General features: G+C 51.3%; 1 protein-coding gene across 11 annotated transcripts in view; it reads left to right on the forward strand.

Annotated features, from left to right (window-relative positions):
* ANO1 (anoctamin 1) overlaps window positions 1–17,947 on the forward strand; it is a 1,209,699-nt gene that overhangs the window by 906,904 nt on the left and 284,848 nt on the right. The window lies entirely within an intron of this gene.

The raw sequence follows: 17,947 nt of genomic DNA on the forward strand, positions 1-17,947 counted from the left end.
CTGCTGCTAATGTTTTATGTCTTAGCTGTACTACACAACCAAATCATTATATGATGTCTCTTTTTCACTTGAGTCTCTCTGTAAGCAGACTGTGATTGTCTGCTGTGACTTAGATGAAGATCTGATCACATTTTATGACCAATGTGTGCCAAAATCCATAATGCCAAAGGGTTGATTGCTACTGTAGTTGAAACTCAAATTTACAACAGACAACAAAAACCTGGCAGTGACTGTATATGAATTATACTACAGATTGAATGTTAAATTATAAATAAAAAGTAATTCATAACTAATAACAAATCAATCAGATCGCTAGATAGGCCAATTACAAATAATAACAGGCATATTCATCAATGTTAGTTAATACATAAATAATAATAATAATAATAATAATCAATACATAGAACCAGTATAAACATATCTCTTTAAAATATAAACTAATTACATTAAAATCAATAGATGTAAGTTAAGATCTATGAATTGACTGAAACATTATCCAACTGAATAACTGGATCAATGAATTAGTGATATACCAGTCAAAGGATCACTAATTGATTAGGTGCATAAATAATTAATAAAATGGATAGTGGAGGGTTTCATCAATCAATGAATAAATACATTATTCTAAATGCTTTGATCCTAAGTGCATGATAATATATAATAATAAACAATAGCTCATTGATAAATACATAAATACATTTGTTTAGTTATTGTAACGATCAGTGTCAGCACAGAGAGATAATCTGATTACCGGTGATCTGCAGAATCACCAAGAATACAGATGTATACCTGATTATGGATGATCTGCAGAATCACCAATAATACAAGTATAACTAACCTCTGGACACCTAATGAAGTGTTAGTGTTTGGTGTAACTGTAGGCTATCTCCCGTGGGGCGAGAGATACAGGCAGCTTGGCCGAGAACCACCTGAGGAGCAGGTGGCCCTCGGCTGTGCAGGAACTATCTCCTAGATAGAGAGAACCTGGCAACCAGTGATACTTGGTGATAAGACTGTACTGCAGCCAGGGGACTCCAGAGGAGTAGAGGCCACTGGCTGCATAGCAGGCCGGACTCTCTGAGGAGCAGGAGTCCAAGTAGCTAACCAACACTTGGTGGAATCAGGGCCGGATTTGTACTTTTCACCCCCCAAGGCCAACTATACCGTCTGTTTGGTTGTTATTTCTGTGTGCCCCAATGAGAATTCTACTTACTTTCCCTCATTGGATGTCAGTTGTCACAGATGACTATTTTAGTAATATGCGTATAGATTATTAGTTATGTTTTCCTTAAGAACTTTTATGTTATGTTTGTTATCTCATTAATGATGGACCCATTGTGCTACCATGAGAGTTAGGCTGATGTGTACCTGCAGGATAGAGCTTACAGGTCTTGCAGGGACAACACAAGTACAGGACAGGGAGTTTGAAGGTTAAATCTGTTCTTGTAGATATGGATGGCTGCATAGAATAGCTTCACTACCCCTCACTGAGCCGCCCTTAAATTTCTGGTGCCCTAGGCCATGGCCTATGTGGCCTTGCCAGAAATCCGGCCCTGGGTGGAATAGTGTCACAGCTGAGACAGACTGACTGAACACTCAAGGGGTGAGTGACAGCCAGAAAGGTCGGGCAGGCCAGGTCGGCAACACACGAGCAGATAAGGTACAGAGACAGAAGGCTGATTCGGTAACCGGGTACAGGCAGGGTTTGGCAACAGGTAGGCAGATATGCAGAGGTACTGAATCAGAAAGCAAGAGAGAGGTCGACAGAGCAATTGGTCATAACAGATATAAAGCACAATCCTAGTCTGAGGTGTAAGGTCCTTGGTCTCGACACCCAGGAACTAGTCTAAAGAATAACTCAGCAATGACACAGTAATCCTAAGCTTGGGTGTGAGGTCTTTGATCTCAACACCCTGGAACTGGTCTAAAGTATACCACAGTAGTGACACAGTGATCCTAACCTTGGGTGTGAGGTCCTTGGTCTCAACACCCCGGAACTGGTCAAAAGTATAACACAGTAATGACACAGTGATCCTAATCTTGGGTGTGAGGTCCTTGGTCTCAACACCCCGGAACTGGTCTAAAGTATAACACAGTAATGACACAGTGATCCTAATCTTGGGTGTGAGGTCCTTGGTCTCAACACCCTGGAACTGGTCTAAAGTATAACACAGTAATGGCACAGTGATCCTAATCTTGGGTGTGAGGTCCTTGGTCTCAACACCCCGGAACTGGTCTAAGATATAACAGTAGCGTAATCTGGTTAAGTGTGAATTCCCAGGTCCACCTGGTTCTAACACACTGTGGGATCTGACAGAGGTCTGAGTGCTCACACGTAAGTAATCGCAACGGCAGACAACCAGAGACTGACCAGCAAGATCTATATATACTGCATCGCTCCTTAGCGCTGCCCTGCCCCACTCAGCCAATCAGTAACTGCGCTGGGATCAGCTGATCGACCTGATCAGCTGATCCTTCTCCTACTGGCATAAAGGGCCTGCCTTCTAGCGTGCGCGCGCGTAGCTCTCCATCTGTGTGCACTAGAAGGCCCAGACAAACCAGACACATGCTGCTGTGCGGAAACCGCCGGTTTGAACGCGGAGACAGCCGCCCCGCTGTCAGACCGCGCGGCGGCATCTCCACAATTCATTACAGTTATGAATTAGCTATTGTCTTTTGTTGTATATTAATGATTATTTTATATTGTCTTTTGTCTATATATATAGTCTATATTGAACTTATGATCAATGTATTTAGGAGTCATTGATTTATATATTTACAGTGGGATACGAAAGTTTGGGCAACCTTGTTAATCGTCATGATTTTCCTGTATAAATTGTTGGTTGTTACAATAAAAAGTGACAGTTAAATATATCATATAGGAGACACACACAGTGATATTTGAGAAGTGAAATTAAGTTTATTGGATTTACAGTAAGTGCGTGTGTTTGAATAAAATTAGGCAGGGGCATACATTTGGGCACTGTTGTCATTTTATGAATTCCAAAACCTTTAGAACTAATTATTGAAACTCAAATTTGCTTGATAAACTCAGTGACCCCTGACCTACATACACAGGTCAATCCAATTATGAGAAAGAGTATTTAAGGGAGTCAATTGTAAGTTTCCTTCCTCTTTTAATTTACTCTGAAGAGTAGCAACATGTGGGTCTCAAAACAACTCTCAAATTACCTGAAGAGAAAGATTGTTCACCATCAGGGTTTAGGGGAAGGATACAGAAAGCTGTCTCAGGGATTTCAGCTGTCTGTTTCCACAGTTAGGAACATATTGAGGTAATGGAAGACCGCAGACTCAGTTAAGGCTCGAAGTGGCAGAACAAGAAAAATCTTAGCTAGAGAGAAGTGATGAATGGTGAGAAAAGTCAGAGTCAACCCACAGATCAGCACCAAAGACCTACAACATCATCTTGCTGTAGATGGAGTCACTGTGCATCGTTCAACTATTCAGCGCACTTTACACAAGGAGATGCTGTATGCGAGAGTGATGCATAGGAAGCCTTTTCTCCGCCCACAGCACAAACAGAGCCGCTTGAGGTATGCTAAAGCACATTTGGACAAGCAGCTTCATTTTGGAATAAGGTGCTGTAGACTGATGAAACTAAAATTGAGTTATTGGGCATAACAAGGGGCGTTATGCATGGAGGAAAAACAACACAGCATTCCAAGAAAAACACCTGTTACCTACAGTAAAATATGGTGGTGGTTCCATTATGCTGTGGGGCTGTGTGGCCAGTGCAGGGACTGGGAATCTTGTCAAAGTTGAGGAACGCATGGATTCCACTCAGTATCAGCAAATTCTGGAGACCAGTGTCCAGGAATCAGTGACAAAGCTGAAGCTGTGCCGGGGCTGGATCTTTCAACAAGACAACGACCCTAAACACATCTCAAAATCCACTAAGGCATTCATGCAGAGGAACAAGTACAATGTTCTGGAATGGCCATCTCAGTCCCCAGACCTGAATCTAATTGAAAATCTGTGGTGTGAGTTAAAGAGAGATGTCCATGCTCGGAAGCCATCAACCCTGAATGAACTAGACATGTTTTGTAAAGAGGAATGGTCCAAAATACCTTCAGCCAGAATCCAAACTCTCATTGGAACCTACAGGAAGCGTTTAGAGGCTGTAATTTCTGCAAAAGGAAGATCTACTAAATATTGATTTCATTTCTTTTTTTGTGGTGTCCAAATGTATGCACCTGTCTAATTTTGTTTAAACAATTATTGTGCACTTTCTGTAAATGCAATAAACTTCATTTCACTTCGCAAATATCACTGTGTGTGTCTCCTATATGATATATTTAGCTGACATTTTTTATCGTAAGAACCAATGATTTATACAGGAAAATCATGATGATTAACAAGATTGACCAAACGTTCGCATCCCACTGTATTCTTTGATTTTTAAAACCCTTCACTCATCTATTTCATGTTAGTTCTTTTGTAAGAAAATGTTTGTTTGTTTGTTTGTTTTTGTTTTTATCTCCACAAAGACAAAGTTGCTTTTTTTATGTGAACATGAACCAGAGTCAGACAAAAACAAGCAAGCAAACAAACAAAAAGTTGCATGTGTACCTAGATAGAGAGAGGCCTCAGCTTAGCTCAGAGGCTTCCCATCTCCCGCTGCGCATGGACAAGAGCTTGTTGGATATGTTCTTGTGGCCGCACTTCCCGCCATGCACAAGCGTGGTCATACTGTGCCAGCACGAGTACAGCCACACCTCAGTAAGTTGATGCCGCTCGACTCCTTGCTACTGTGCAGGGACCGCTGTGCTCTTGCAGGTAGAGGACAGCCCCGCTCGTGCATGATGGCAAGTGCTACCGCAAACTAAAAGAGGGTGGAGTCAAAGAGAATGTGAGAAGCATTTGGAGCATCCTTCTTCTAAGCTAAATGTCTAACATTTGAAGTTGTAGTGCTGCTCGGATTTGCTTTAAATAAATCTCTAGCAAAATCCCTAGAAACTGACCACTTCCTGCATGACAGCCCGCCTGCGCTATAGACTACTATGTTCTCAGGTAGATTGTGACTGTACCACCCTCCTTATAGTGTGAGCAGTGGAGATGATGTAATCCTGCTGTCAAGCAGCAGCCACACCCACTGGCACTGGTCATGTGATCAAAATTTCAAGACAGAATTTTTAGTTGCAGACGTTCCTTGTCACACAAAACATAAGAGTGGCATGTGCACTCTGATTATTAAACTGTAAGAACATGAGATCTGTGCTTGGAGATGGGCTTTGAAGCAATCCTTCCGCACATCTCTCATTTCAGATTGCTTATACTAAACACAACTTGGATATGAAGGCATTTGCTGCAGTCTTGCATTTTTTGGATGGTGGTGATTCTATTTCTGTTCTCTGTAGTTCAGCATTCTATCAGAATAAGACAAGAACATGATACATTCTTCCAGGTATACCCGCCTTAAGGTTAAAACTGTCACACATGCGGTACATTTCTGTAACACACGACAGGAACGGAAAACTTGATTTGAAGGGAATTTCTTTTCACTAGAAAACTTCCTGGTGTTAGTAAAGCGCAGACACTATAAATGTTATAACCATACCTGCTCCCTCCAACTCCCGCTAGAGGCTTCCCACGTTCTGCAGACCCCTGAAAGCTCGCCGCCGCGCTATGGGGATGCAATGGCGCGCTTTCCAATGGGGCCCTAGGCAAGATAGCAGTTTTCGCCTAGTGCAGATGATCACCTGTTTTTTTTTAGTAAAATTTGGTGGGGGGCTAGCATCCACCTGGCCCTTAGACTCTCTACAAGCCCTAGGCAACTGCCTAGGTTGGCCTTGTGCCTGTCCTCCTCAGAGGCGTATGTAGAGGGGTATAGGCATGGCTTCTGCCATGAGCGCCAAAGCATCATGGGTGCTATGCCTGCCCCAATGCTCCGCCCAATGCCTGCCCCTGTGCTGTGCTGCCACGCCTACCCCAATGCTCCGCCCCATGCCTGCCCCTGTGCTGTGCCGCCATGCCTGCCCGAATGCTACGTCCCATGCCTGCCCCTTTGCTGTACTGCCATGCCTGCCCCAATGCTCTGCCCCATGCCTGCCCCTGTGCTGTGCCGCCATGCCTGTCCCAAAGCTCCGCCCCATGCCTGCCCCTGTGTTGTGCCGCCATGCCTGCCCCAATGCTCCGCCCCATCCCTGCCCCTGTTCTGTGCCGCCATGCCTGCCCCAATGCTCTGCCCCATGCCTGCCCCTGTGCTGTGCCGCCATGCCTGCCCCAATGCTGTGCCCCATGCCTGCCCCTGTGCTGTGCCGCCATGCCTGCCCCAATGCTCCGCCGCCATGCCTGCCCCAATGCTCCGCCCCATGCCTGCCCCTGTGCTGCGCCGCCATGCCTACCCCAATGCTCTGCCCCATGCCTGCCCCTGTGCTTTGCCGCCATGCCTGCCCCAATGCTGTGCCCCATGCCTGCCCCTGTGCTGTGCCGCCATGCCTGCCCCAATGCTCCGCCCCATGCCTGCCCCTGTGCTGCGCCGCCATGCCTGCCCCAATGCTCCGCCCCATGCCTGCCCCTGTGCTGTACTGCCATGCCTACCCCAATGCTCTGCCCCATGCCTGCCCCTGTGCTGTACCGCCATGCCTGCCCCAATGCTCCGCCCCATGCCTGCCCCTGTGCTGCACTGCCATGCCTGCCCCAATGCTCCGCCGCATGCCTGCCCCTGTGCTGTGCCGCCATGCCTGCCCGAATGCTACGTCCCATGCCTGCCCCTTTGCTGCACTGCCATGCCTACCCCAATGCTCTGCCCCATGCCTGCCCCTGTGCTGTGCCGCCATGCCTGCCCCAATGCTGTGCCCCATGCCTGCCCCTGTGCTGTGCCGCCATGCCTGCCCCAATGCTCCGCCCCATGCCTGCCCCTGTGCTGCGCCGCCATGCCTGCCCCAATGCTCCGCCCCATGCCTGCCCCTGTGCTGTACTGCCATGCCTACCCCAATGCTCTGCCCCTGTGCTGTACCGCCATGCCTGCCCCAATGCTCCACCCTATGCCTGCCCCTGTTCTGTGCCGCCATGCCTGCCCCAATGCTCCGCCCCATCCCTGCCCCTGTTCTGTGCCGCCATGCCTGCCCCAATGCTCTGCCCCATGTCTGCCCCTGTGCTGTGCCGCCATGCCTGCCCCAATGCTGTGCCCCATGCCTGCCCCTGTGCTGTGCCGCCATGCCTGCCCCAATGCTCCGCCGCCATGCCTGCCCCAATGCTCCGCCCCATGCCTGCCCCTGTGCTGCGCCGCCATGCCTACCCCAATGCTCTGCCCCATGCCTGCCCCTGTGCTGTGCCGCCATGCCTGCCCCAATGCTGTGCCCCATGCCTGCCCCTGTGCTGTGCCGCCATGCCTGCCCCAATGCTCCGCCCCATGCCTGCCCCTGTGCTGCGCCGCCATGCCTGCCCCAATGCTCCGCCCCATGCCTGCCCCTGTGCTGTACTGCCATGCCTACCCCAATGCTCTGCCCCATGCCTGCCCCTGTGCTGTACCGCCATGCCTGCCCCAATGCTCCGCCCCATGCCTGCCCCTGTGCTGCACTGCCATGCCTGCCCCAATGCTCCGCCCCATGCCTGCCCCTGTGCTGTGCCGCCATGCCTGCCCGAATGCTACGTCCCATGCCTGCCCCTTTGCTGCACTGCCATGCCTACCCCAATGCTCTGCCCCATGCCTGCCCCTGTGCTGTGCCGCCATGCCTGCCCCAATGCTGTGCCCCATGCCTGCCCCTGTGCTGTGCCGCCATGCCTGCCCCAATGCTCCGCCCCATGCCTGCCCCTGTGCTGCGCCGCCATGCCTGCCCCAATGCTCCGCCCCATGCCTGCCCCTGTGCTGTACTGCCATGCCTACCCCAATGCTCTGCCCCAATGCTGTACCGCCATGCCTGCCCCAATGCTCCGCCCCATGCCTGCCCCTGTGCTGCACTGCCATGCCTGCCCCAATGCTCCGCCCCATGCCTGCCCCTGTGCTGTACTGCCATGCCTGCCCCAATGCTCCGCCCCATGCCTGCCCCTGTGCTGCACTGCCATGCCTGCCCCAATGCTCCGCCCCATGCCTGCCCCTGTGCTGTACTGCCATGCCTACCCCAATGCTCTGCCCCATGCCTGCCCCTGTGCTGTACCGCCATGCCTGCCCCAATGCTCCGCCCCATGCCTGCCCCTGTGCTGCACCGCCATGCCTGCCCCAATGCTGTGCCCCATGCCTGCCCCTGTGCTGTGCCGCCATGCCTGCCCCAATGCTCCGCCCCATGCCTGCCCCTGTGCTGCGCCGCCATGCCTGCCCCAATGCTGTGCCCCATGCCTGCCCCTGTGCTGTGCCGCCATGCCTGCCCCAATACTCTGCCCCATGCTTGCCCCTGTGCTGTGCCGCCATGCCTGCCCCAATGCTCCGCCCCATGCCTGCCCCTGTGCTGCACCGCCATGCCTGCCCCAATGCTGTACCCCATGCCTGCCCCTGTGCTGTGCCGCCATGCCTGCCCCAATGCTCACTCCCATGCCTGCCCCTGTGCTGCGCCGCGATGCCTGCCCCAATGGTGTGCCCCATGCCTGCCCCTGTGCTGCGCCGCCATACCTGCCCCAATGCTCCACCCCACGCCTGCCCCTGCTGCGCCGCCATGTCTGCCCCAATGCTGTGCCCCATGCTTGCCCCATGCCTGCCCCTGTGCTGCGCCGCCATGCCTGCCCCAATGCTCCGCCCCATGCCTGCCTCTGTGCTGCGCCGCCATGCCTGCCCCAATGCTCACTCCCATGCTTGCCCCATGCCTGCCCCTGTGCTGCGCCGCCATACCTGCCCCAATGCTCCACCCCACGCCTGCCCCTGCTGCGCCGCCATGTCTGCCCCAATGCTCACTCCCATGCTTGCCCCATGCCTGCCCCTGTGCTGCGCCGCCATGCCTGCCCCAATGCCTCCCCGTCACTCAGTCCTCAGATTAATTCTGGTATCTGTGAAACATGGCTATTTAGCCATAAAACATGTAGGATGCTATTGTTAGAGGGAAGGAGGCTCTGACTTTAGAGGGGGAGGGGGCACAATGTCAGTGTTTGCTATATTACCCAGATAAGCCCCGGGTCCTCCAGCAGACCCCTGAAAGCTGCGGTGCTTCCATATGTGAACGAGGGTGGCCGTATTGCGCAGGATGGCTCGCCCCTGCACAGGAGTACCGAGCCGCTCTACCTCTCCAGAAAAAGCAGAGCATGATTGGCGAGTGCACAGTGCTCTGCCGACAAGCCCTTGGCGATAAAGTTTGGGGGTCCCGGCATTGGAATGGGGAGGAAGTATCTATTCAGGCCCCTATTTTCCTGACAGGTACACTTTATAGACAAAGGGCTTGATTCACTAACCGGCACCAAGTGTTAGCGCCGGAGTGAAAAGCCCATTTTGGCCGCTAGTGTGCGCAAACCGATTTTGCGTGCGGCCCCGTGCACTGCGTGTGCAGGGCGGGTGCGACGATCTTAGTGCGTGGTGCGAGGATAACGGTGCACCCGCTGGCCTTTAAAAGTCGCACCCGATGCTACAAAAATGACGCATTGGGTGCCCCCGAAGTGGCGCATCATAGCACTGCTTAACGGGCACCTGATGCATCATTTTCGGCGCATCGTGTGCGACTTTTAAAGGTCAGCAGCGCGCACTATTTGAAGGTCAGCAGCGCGCACTATTACCCTGCGCGCGCAGTGAGCGGAATTGTTTCAACTGTGTGGGCACAAACCACCTAACGCCGTGGTTTGCGCCCACTAACCCTTAGGGCACACTAACTGGCTTAGCGCCGGTTAGTGAATCAAGCCCAAAGTGTGTTTGGTGGGGCTGCGGGTAATCTCTCCACTTTCCTCCTCTATTATGGAATATAACTGCGAGCTCAGGAACATCTCCTGATGTATACTTGTCATGCAGTATCTCCAGTCACTGTGCGGGCAGCCATATTGCCACCGGTCACTAATAGTTGGCATGGCTGTTCCTAGATTGTAAATTACATGCGTAACTCTGACTTATCTCCACTCAAACGCTGGCAGACACAGGGCATTACGCTGGCATTACACTGGCAGCCATGTGGCACCGGGAGCTCCAAGCATCCTCCACTCATTATGTTTGCATTACTTTGGCAGCCACCTGGCATGACGCTGGCAGCCACCTGGCATTACGCTGGCAGCCACAGGGCATTACGCTGGCAGCCACCTGGCATTATGCTGGTATTACTCTGGCAGCCACCTGGCATTACTCTGGCAGCCACCTGGCATTATGCTGGTATTGCGCTGGCAGCCACCCGGCATTACGCTGGCAGCCACAGGGCATTACGCTGGCAGCCACCTGGCATTACGCTGGCAGCCACAGGGCATTACGCTGGCAGCCACCTGGCATTACGCTGGCAGCCACCTGGCATTACGCTGGCAGCCACTTGGCATTACGCTGGCAGCCACCTGGCATTACTTTGGCAGCCACCTGGCATTACGCTGGCAGCCACCTGGCATTACGCTGGCAGCCACCTGGCATTACGCTGGCAGCCACCTGGCATTACGCTGGCAGCCACAGGGCATTACGCTGGCAGCCACAGGGCATTACGCTGGCAGCCACAGGGCATTACGCTGGCAGCCACCTGGCATTATGCTGGCATTACGCTGGCAGCCACCTGGCATTACGCTGGCAGCCACCTGGCATTATGCTGGCATTACGCTGGCAGCCACAGGGCATTACGCTGGCAGCCACAGGGCATTACGCTGGCAGCCACCTGGCATTATGCTGGCAGCCACCTGGCATTATGCTGGCATTACGCTGGCAGCCACCTGGCATTACGCTGGCAGCCACCTGGCATTATGCTGGCATTACGCTGGCAGCCACAGGGCATTACGCTGGCAGCCACAGGGCATTACGCTGGCAGCCACCTGGCATTATGCTGGCAGCCACCTGGCATTATGCTGGTATTACTCTGGCAGCCACCTGGCATTATGCTGGTATTGCGCTGGCAGCCACCCGGCATTACGCTGGCAGCCACAGGGCATTACGCTGGCAGCCACCTGGCATTATGCTGGTATTACTCTGGCAGCCACCTGGCATTACTCTGGCAGCCACCTGGCATTATGCTGGTATTGCGCTGGCAGCCACCCGGCATTACGCTGGCAGCCACAGGGCATTACGCTTGCAGCCACCTGGCATTACGCTGGCAGCCACAGGGCATTACGATGGCAGCCACCTGGCATTACGCTGGCAGCCACCTGGCATTACGCTGGCAGCCACCTGGCATTACGCTGGCAGCCACTTGGCATTACGCTGGCAGCCACCTGGCATTACTTTGGCAGCCACCTGGCATTACGCTGGCAGCCACCTGGCATTACGCTGGCAGCCACCTGGCATTACGCTGGCAGCCACAGGGCATTACGCTGGCAGCCACAGGGCATTACGCTGGCAGCCACAGGGCATTACGCTGGCAGCCACCTGGCATTACGCTGGCAGCCACCTGGCATTATGCTGGCATTACGCTGGCAGCCACCTGGCATTACGCTGGCAGCCACCTGGCATTATGCTGGCATTACGCTGGCAGCCACAGGGCATTACGCTGGCAGCCACAGGGCATTACGCTGGCAGCCACCTGGCATTACGCTGGCAGCCACAGGGCATTACGCTGGCAGCCACAGGGCATTATGCTGGCAGCCACAGGGCATTACGCTGGCAGCCACAGGGCATTACGCTGGCAGCCACCTGGCATTACGCTGGCAGCCACAGGGCATTACGCTGGCATTACGCTGGCAGCCACCTGGCATTACGCTGGCAGCCACCTGGCATTATGCTGGCATTACGCTGGCAGCCACCTGGCATTACGCTGGCAGCCACCTGGCATTATGCTGGCATTACGCTGGCAGCCACAGGGCATTACGCTGGCAGCCACCTGGCATTATGCTGGCATTACGCTGGCAGCCACAGGGCATTACGCTGGCAGCCACCTGGCATTACGCTGGCAGCCACAGGGCATTACGCTGGCAGCCACCTGGCATTACGCTGGCAGCCACAGGGCATTACGCTGGCAGCCACCTGGCATTACGCTGGCAGCCACAGGGCATTACGCTGGCAGCCACCTGGCATTACGCTGGCAGCCACCTGGCATTATGCTGGCATTACGCTGGCAGCCACATGGCTTTATGCTGGCATTACTGGGAGGGAGAAGGCGCCCTCAAAAAAAAACCATGAATGTAATAAATATAAATTGGCTTACCTCTAAGAAGAAGGGGCAACGCCAATATAGGAAAGAAATTTTAACAATCAGACACAAAAACGATAACATGTTTCGCGGAGCGCAGTCCGCTTCCTCAGATCAAATAAAGCAGTGTCTGGGAGCGCCTAAAAGCTGGCATTATGCGGGCAGCCGTGTGGCACCGGGAGCTCTAAGCATCCTCTTCTTATTACACTGGCAGTACTCTGGCAGCTGCCTGGTACTGGGAGCGTTAAGCATCCTCCACTCTTTACGCTTGCATTATGCTGGTATTACGCTGGCAGCCACCTAGCATTACGCTGGCAGCTGCGTGGCATTATGCTGGCAGCTGCGTGGCATTAGGCTGGCATTACACTGGCAGCCGCTGGGCACTGGGAGCACTAAGCATCCTCCACTCATTGCGCTGGCATTACGCTGGCAGCCACCTGGCATTACTCTGGCAGCCACCTGGCATTACGCTGGCAGCCACCTGGCATTACGCTGGCATTACACTGGCAGATGCGTGGCACTGGGAGCACTAAGCATCCTCCACTCATTGTGCTGGCATCACTCTGGCAACTGCATGGCATTAGGCTGGCATCACCCTGGCAGATGCGTGGCACTGGCAGCATTAAGCATGTTATGAATGGAGTGCAGGAATAGCCCGGGAAGCTCTTCTTTTATTTTTATGTTTGTGTTTTTGTATTTATTGCTGCTGTTTGTAAAATGTCGTTTTTCTTTAGCTGCTTTCATATCTCTTGAAGTTTTGGCTACGACATATTTATGCCTGGAATTCTCCAAGTGTCTGGGGACAGAGGAGAGGATGTGAGCAGTATGACTGTAGTGAAGTTATATGGAGGCTGACATATTGATTTAATTTTAAACAATACCAGTTGCCTGGATGTCCTGCTGATCCTCTCCATCTAATGATTTTACCCATAGCCCCTGAACAAGCATGCAGAATTGCAGATAAGATGTTTCTGACACAAAATCTGACAAGATTAGCTGCATGCTTGTTCCGGGTGTGTGATTCAGACGCTACTGATACCAACGAGATCAGCAGGGCTGCCAGGCAACTGGTATTGTTTAACAGGAAATAGCTATGGCAGCCTCCATACACCTCTCACTTCAGGTTCTGTTTAAGCTATAGTCCAGCCAGGTTCCAACTGACTGGACAGAAACTGTCACTTGCATTCCTGGGGCCTGATTCACAAAGCGGTGCTAACAGTTAGCACGCTGGTGAAAAGCCCATTATCACGAGTTTAGGCGTGATAAAGTAAACTCGTGTGCAACGCCATTAGACCCTATGCGACTTTGCGCGCAAGTTTTTCCCTCAAAGTGGTGCTAACCTACTTAGTGCAATGCTTATCACCCCCAAAAGTCTTTAGGCGTGCTAACTAGGTTAGCACCGCTTTGTGAATCAAGCCCCTGATATTTAACTCCTTCAGGCATAGAAAGAAAAAAAGGAACACACCATAGTTATTTGTGTGCTAGGCACTGTACATACCCATGTCTATCTCCTTTAAAGAATACTTCAGGGCCCGTTCTTACCTGAGCGGGAATCGCGCGATTCCCGCTCACGGCAAACCGCTAGCAGTTCTGCAAAAACCGCTACACAATGTAGCTAGTGGCAGTGTTCTCACTGCCACGGTTGTGGTCAGCGATAACCACAACCACGCTGCATGCAGCGGTTTGCCGGCGACGAGCGTTCCGCGATTAGCGTGCACAGCACGCTAATCGCGATCGCTCCAAAACCGTCGCAGTGTCCAGTGATTTTTCCGCGCTAATCGCGGGAAAATCACTCCCGCAAAACGCCGGCGGTAATCGCGATTGCAAGTGTGAACGGGCCCTCATAAATGATTTAGTCAGTGTTTGCCCTTATCTTTCCTAAAGGTGGCCACACACCATACAATTTTTTAAATATCTGTTCAATTTAAGAATTGCAATAAATTTTTCTGACTGTAACATTTCAAAAATCTGACCAATGTACCACACACATATGTTCAATTTTTCCTCAGTTATGATAAAAATGATTGGAAATTCTGACAAAATTGCTAGGGTATATATATATTAATAAATTGACAATCTAACACACACCGTACAATCTTTATAAAGATTGAAGAAAAATATCTGGCATCCCGGATCGATAAAAATCGAAGAAAACTGGAAATCCGATCGGATTTTTAAGTCGAATGAAAAAAAAAGCTTTCGATTTTTTTGGGAGATCCGAGCGTTTTTAGCGAATTACCGTAAAATCGGATCATTTTATTGTACCGTATGTGGCCACCTTTACACAGATTTGCATTCTGAAATTTATCACAGTTGGGACATCTTAAAGAAAACCTGTAACGTCAAAAAGATCCCCTGGGGGGTACTCACCTCGGGAGGGGGAAGCCTCAGGGTCCTAATAAGGCTTCCCACGCCGTCCTGTGTCCCTCGGGAGTCTCACTGCAGCCCTCCGAACAGCGGCGACGTAAATATTTACCTTCCCGGCTCCAGCGAGGGCGCTGTGGCAGCTGTCGGCTCCGAAGTAGGCGGAAATAGCCGATCGCCGTCGGGTCCGCTCTACTGCGCAGGCGCAAGTCTCCGGCGCCTGCTCAGTAGAGCGGACCCGACTGAGATCGGATATTTCCGTCTACTTCGGAGCCGAAAGCCGCAACAGCGCCCCCGCTGAAGCCTGGAAGGTAAATATTGAACAGGCTGTCGGGTCTGTCGGCCGGCTGTTCGGAGGGCTGCAGCGAGACCCCCGTGGGACAGAGGAGGACGGGGGAAGCCTCATTAGGATCCCCCACCCGAGGTGAGTACCCCCCAGGGGAACTTTTTGATCTTACAGAGTCTCTTTGAGGCCTGGAACCCACTACAAAACGCTATTGCTAATCGCAATCGCTAGCGTTTTTAATGCTCGGTTTGTAAGCGATTTCATGAGCAATTTTGGTAGCATTTTTAAAAAGTGTAAGCGTTTTGCCAGCGATTGTGTAGCGATTAGCGGTTTTAATTCTGATTGGTCCTTTTAATTCATTTAATTTTTTTTTACAGTGTGCAGTAACTTCAAAACGCTAGCAAAATCGCTCTGTGTAGGTTTTGATGAGCGATTACGCCAGCGATTATATACTTTACATTGCAGAAACGCTAACGCTTAACACAAAAAATGCTGCATGTCCATTTTGGTAATCGTGATCGCTCCGGTGGAATTTGGCCCATCCATTAACTTTAGCTGAGCGTTTAGGGAAATCGCCAGCGGTTTGAATCACCCCCTAAACGTTCACAAAATTGCTCTAGTGGGTTTGAGCCCTGAGGTGCCCCTACACTACCTCGATTTCCTGCTCGATTTCCTGCCGATAGACAGCAGATTCAATCACTGTGATCGAATCTGCCGTAAAATCGATAACGCAAACACAGACCGATCGACCAATTACCATCAGAAATGGATCGATTCCATCGATCTGTCCAGGCGGAAAATTTAGTTTGATTACCAGTGGGTCGGGAGCGCGTCGTAAGCGACGTTCGATTCGGTGACAACTGACGCAGCAATAGCATCACCTGTCTGCAGGCGCGAGTCCCCGGGTCCGTGCTGTTCCTTTCTCCAGCTGGCCTTCTTCATCTTCTCTGCACTTCCTGTCCCGTCCTGTGAGAAGGGGAAGTTCAAACAGTAGAGCGCCCTCTACTGTTTGAACTTCCCCTTCTGACAGGCAGAGGCGGGACAAGGTCCTCCAGCACCCAAGGTTGAGACCCCAAAGTGCTCCCCTCCATCCCTCCCACCCCAGCCGTCACACACTGATTGCTATTAGACTAAGAGGCGCTCCAACCCCCACAACACCTCAATATCTAGTTATCTGGCTTGCAGTCACTGCCATGTATCCCCTTTTCTTATTTCTCTCTGCTTCAAACACAATAGGGGAATGATAGCTGAGTGAGTTGTGCGCCCCCTCCTACACTGCGCCCTGAGGCTGGAGCCTCTCTCGCCTCTGCCTCGGCCCGGCCCTGCTGACAGGACGGGACAGGAAGTGCAGAGAAGATGAAGAAGTGAAGGCACGGACCCGGGGACTCGTGCCGGCGGACAGGTAATGTATTGCTGCAGTGCTGGTCGGGGGAGCAGGAGTGTCAAGGCAGGCGGCAGTGGCAGCTCCACAGATCAAAATCTGTGTGCAGTGTATGGGCAGCCATTAGATCCCTCTCTGATTAGATTAGATCAGAGAGCGATCTATCTGTTGGTTGATCTGGTGGCAATTGGCTAGTGTATGGCTGCCTTTAGTCCTGTCAGGTGATCTCTGTGGAATGTTCATCTACTGAGCTCTAAAGCGTACAAATAAATACCTGGTCTCCCAGGATGCTCTGGGAGGAGGATTCCACATAGTTAAACAGGATGCAGAAATTAGCATCTTGCTGATTTGTCGGTATGGAGACACACACTTGTCTAGCCATGTGCAGCTTGAGTGAGGAAGTGGATGGATCGTCTAGGGCCAATTTCGGAGGGTAAGGGGGTAGGGAGTGGAACAATATACATTTGCTTACCGGTCCCCGGTGATGACGTCAGAGCAACCGGGAGGTCGCTCTGTACTGCGCCTGCGCGAGCGGCACTGTCAATCACCGCCACGTGGGCCGGAGTGGACTGCGCAAGTGAGGGACATCCTGGGAGCTTGGGGCTAGAGGAGGCCCCCGGTAAGTAGCGCTTATTTTATGTAAATCTCTCTGATGACTCCTTTAAAGAGAACCAGAGATGAAGCACCCTCTTGTATTTTACCTTATAAATCAGTGGGAACATGACAGTAAACACCTAATCTGCTCTTTGTTTCATTGTTCTCTGTTTAATCTGTCTGTTATCAGCTCTGATAAGAATCCCCGACTGAGCACTCAGTCTAGCTTTGCTACGGAAAGATTATAGCTGAGTCTGTCTTCTCTGGTGTCTTTTCATGCCCAAGCCTGCCCCCTTGTGGCTCTGCTATAATGACTCAGCAATAATCATTCCCTGCAAAGCCAGACTGAATGCTCAGTCCGGGATTCTTATCACAGCTGATAACAGACACTTTTAGCAGTGAGGATGAAACAGGGAGCAGGGTAAGTGTTTTCTCTAATGTTCTTACTGATATACAGGATCTTCTCAAAAAATTAGCATATTGTGATAAAGTTCATTATTTTCTGTAGTGTACTGATAAACTTTAGACTTTCATATACTTTAGATTCATTACACACAACTGAAGTAGTTGAAGCCTTTTATTGTTTTAATATTGATGATTTTGGCATACAGCTCATGAAAACCCCAAATTCCTATCTCAAAAAATTAGCATATTTCATCCGACCAATAAAAGAAAAGTGTTTTTAAAACAAAAAAAGTCAACCTTCAAATAATTATGTTCAGTTATGCACTCAATACTTGGTTGGGAATCCTTTTGCAGAAATGACTGCTTCAATGCGGCGTAGCATGGAGGCAATCAGCCTGTGGCACTGCTCAGGTGTTATGGAGGCCCAGGATGTTTCCATAGTGGCCTTAAACTCATCCAGAGTGTTGGGTCTTGCGTCTCTCAACTTTCTCTTCACAATATCCCACAGATTCTCTATGGGGTTCAGGTCAGGAGAGTTGGCAGGCCAATTGAGCACAGTAATACCATGGTCAGTAAACCATTTACCAGTGGTTTTGGCACTGTGAGCAGGTGCCAGGCCGTGCTGGAAAATGAAATCATCTCCATAAAGCTTTTCAGCAGATGGAAGCATCTGCACACTGGGCGATTTTTCAGCGATTTGCTGATCACTGGCGATCAGCAAAGTGCTGCTGCCAA

This window comes from Hyperolius riggenbachi, chromosome 11, assembly GCF_040937935.1.
Source record: "Hyperolius riggenbachi isolate aHypRig1 chromosome 11, aHypRig1.pri, whole genome shotgun sequence".
Lineage (NCBI taxonomy): Eukaryota > Metazoa > Chordata > Amphibia > Anura > Hyperoliidae > Hyperolius > Hyperolius riggenbachi.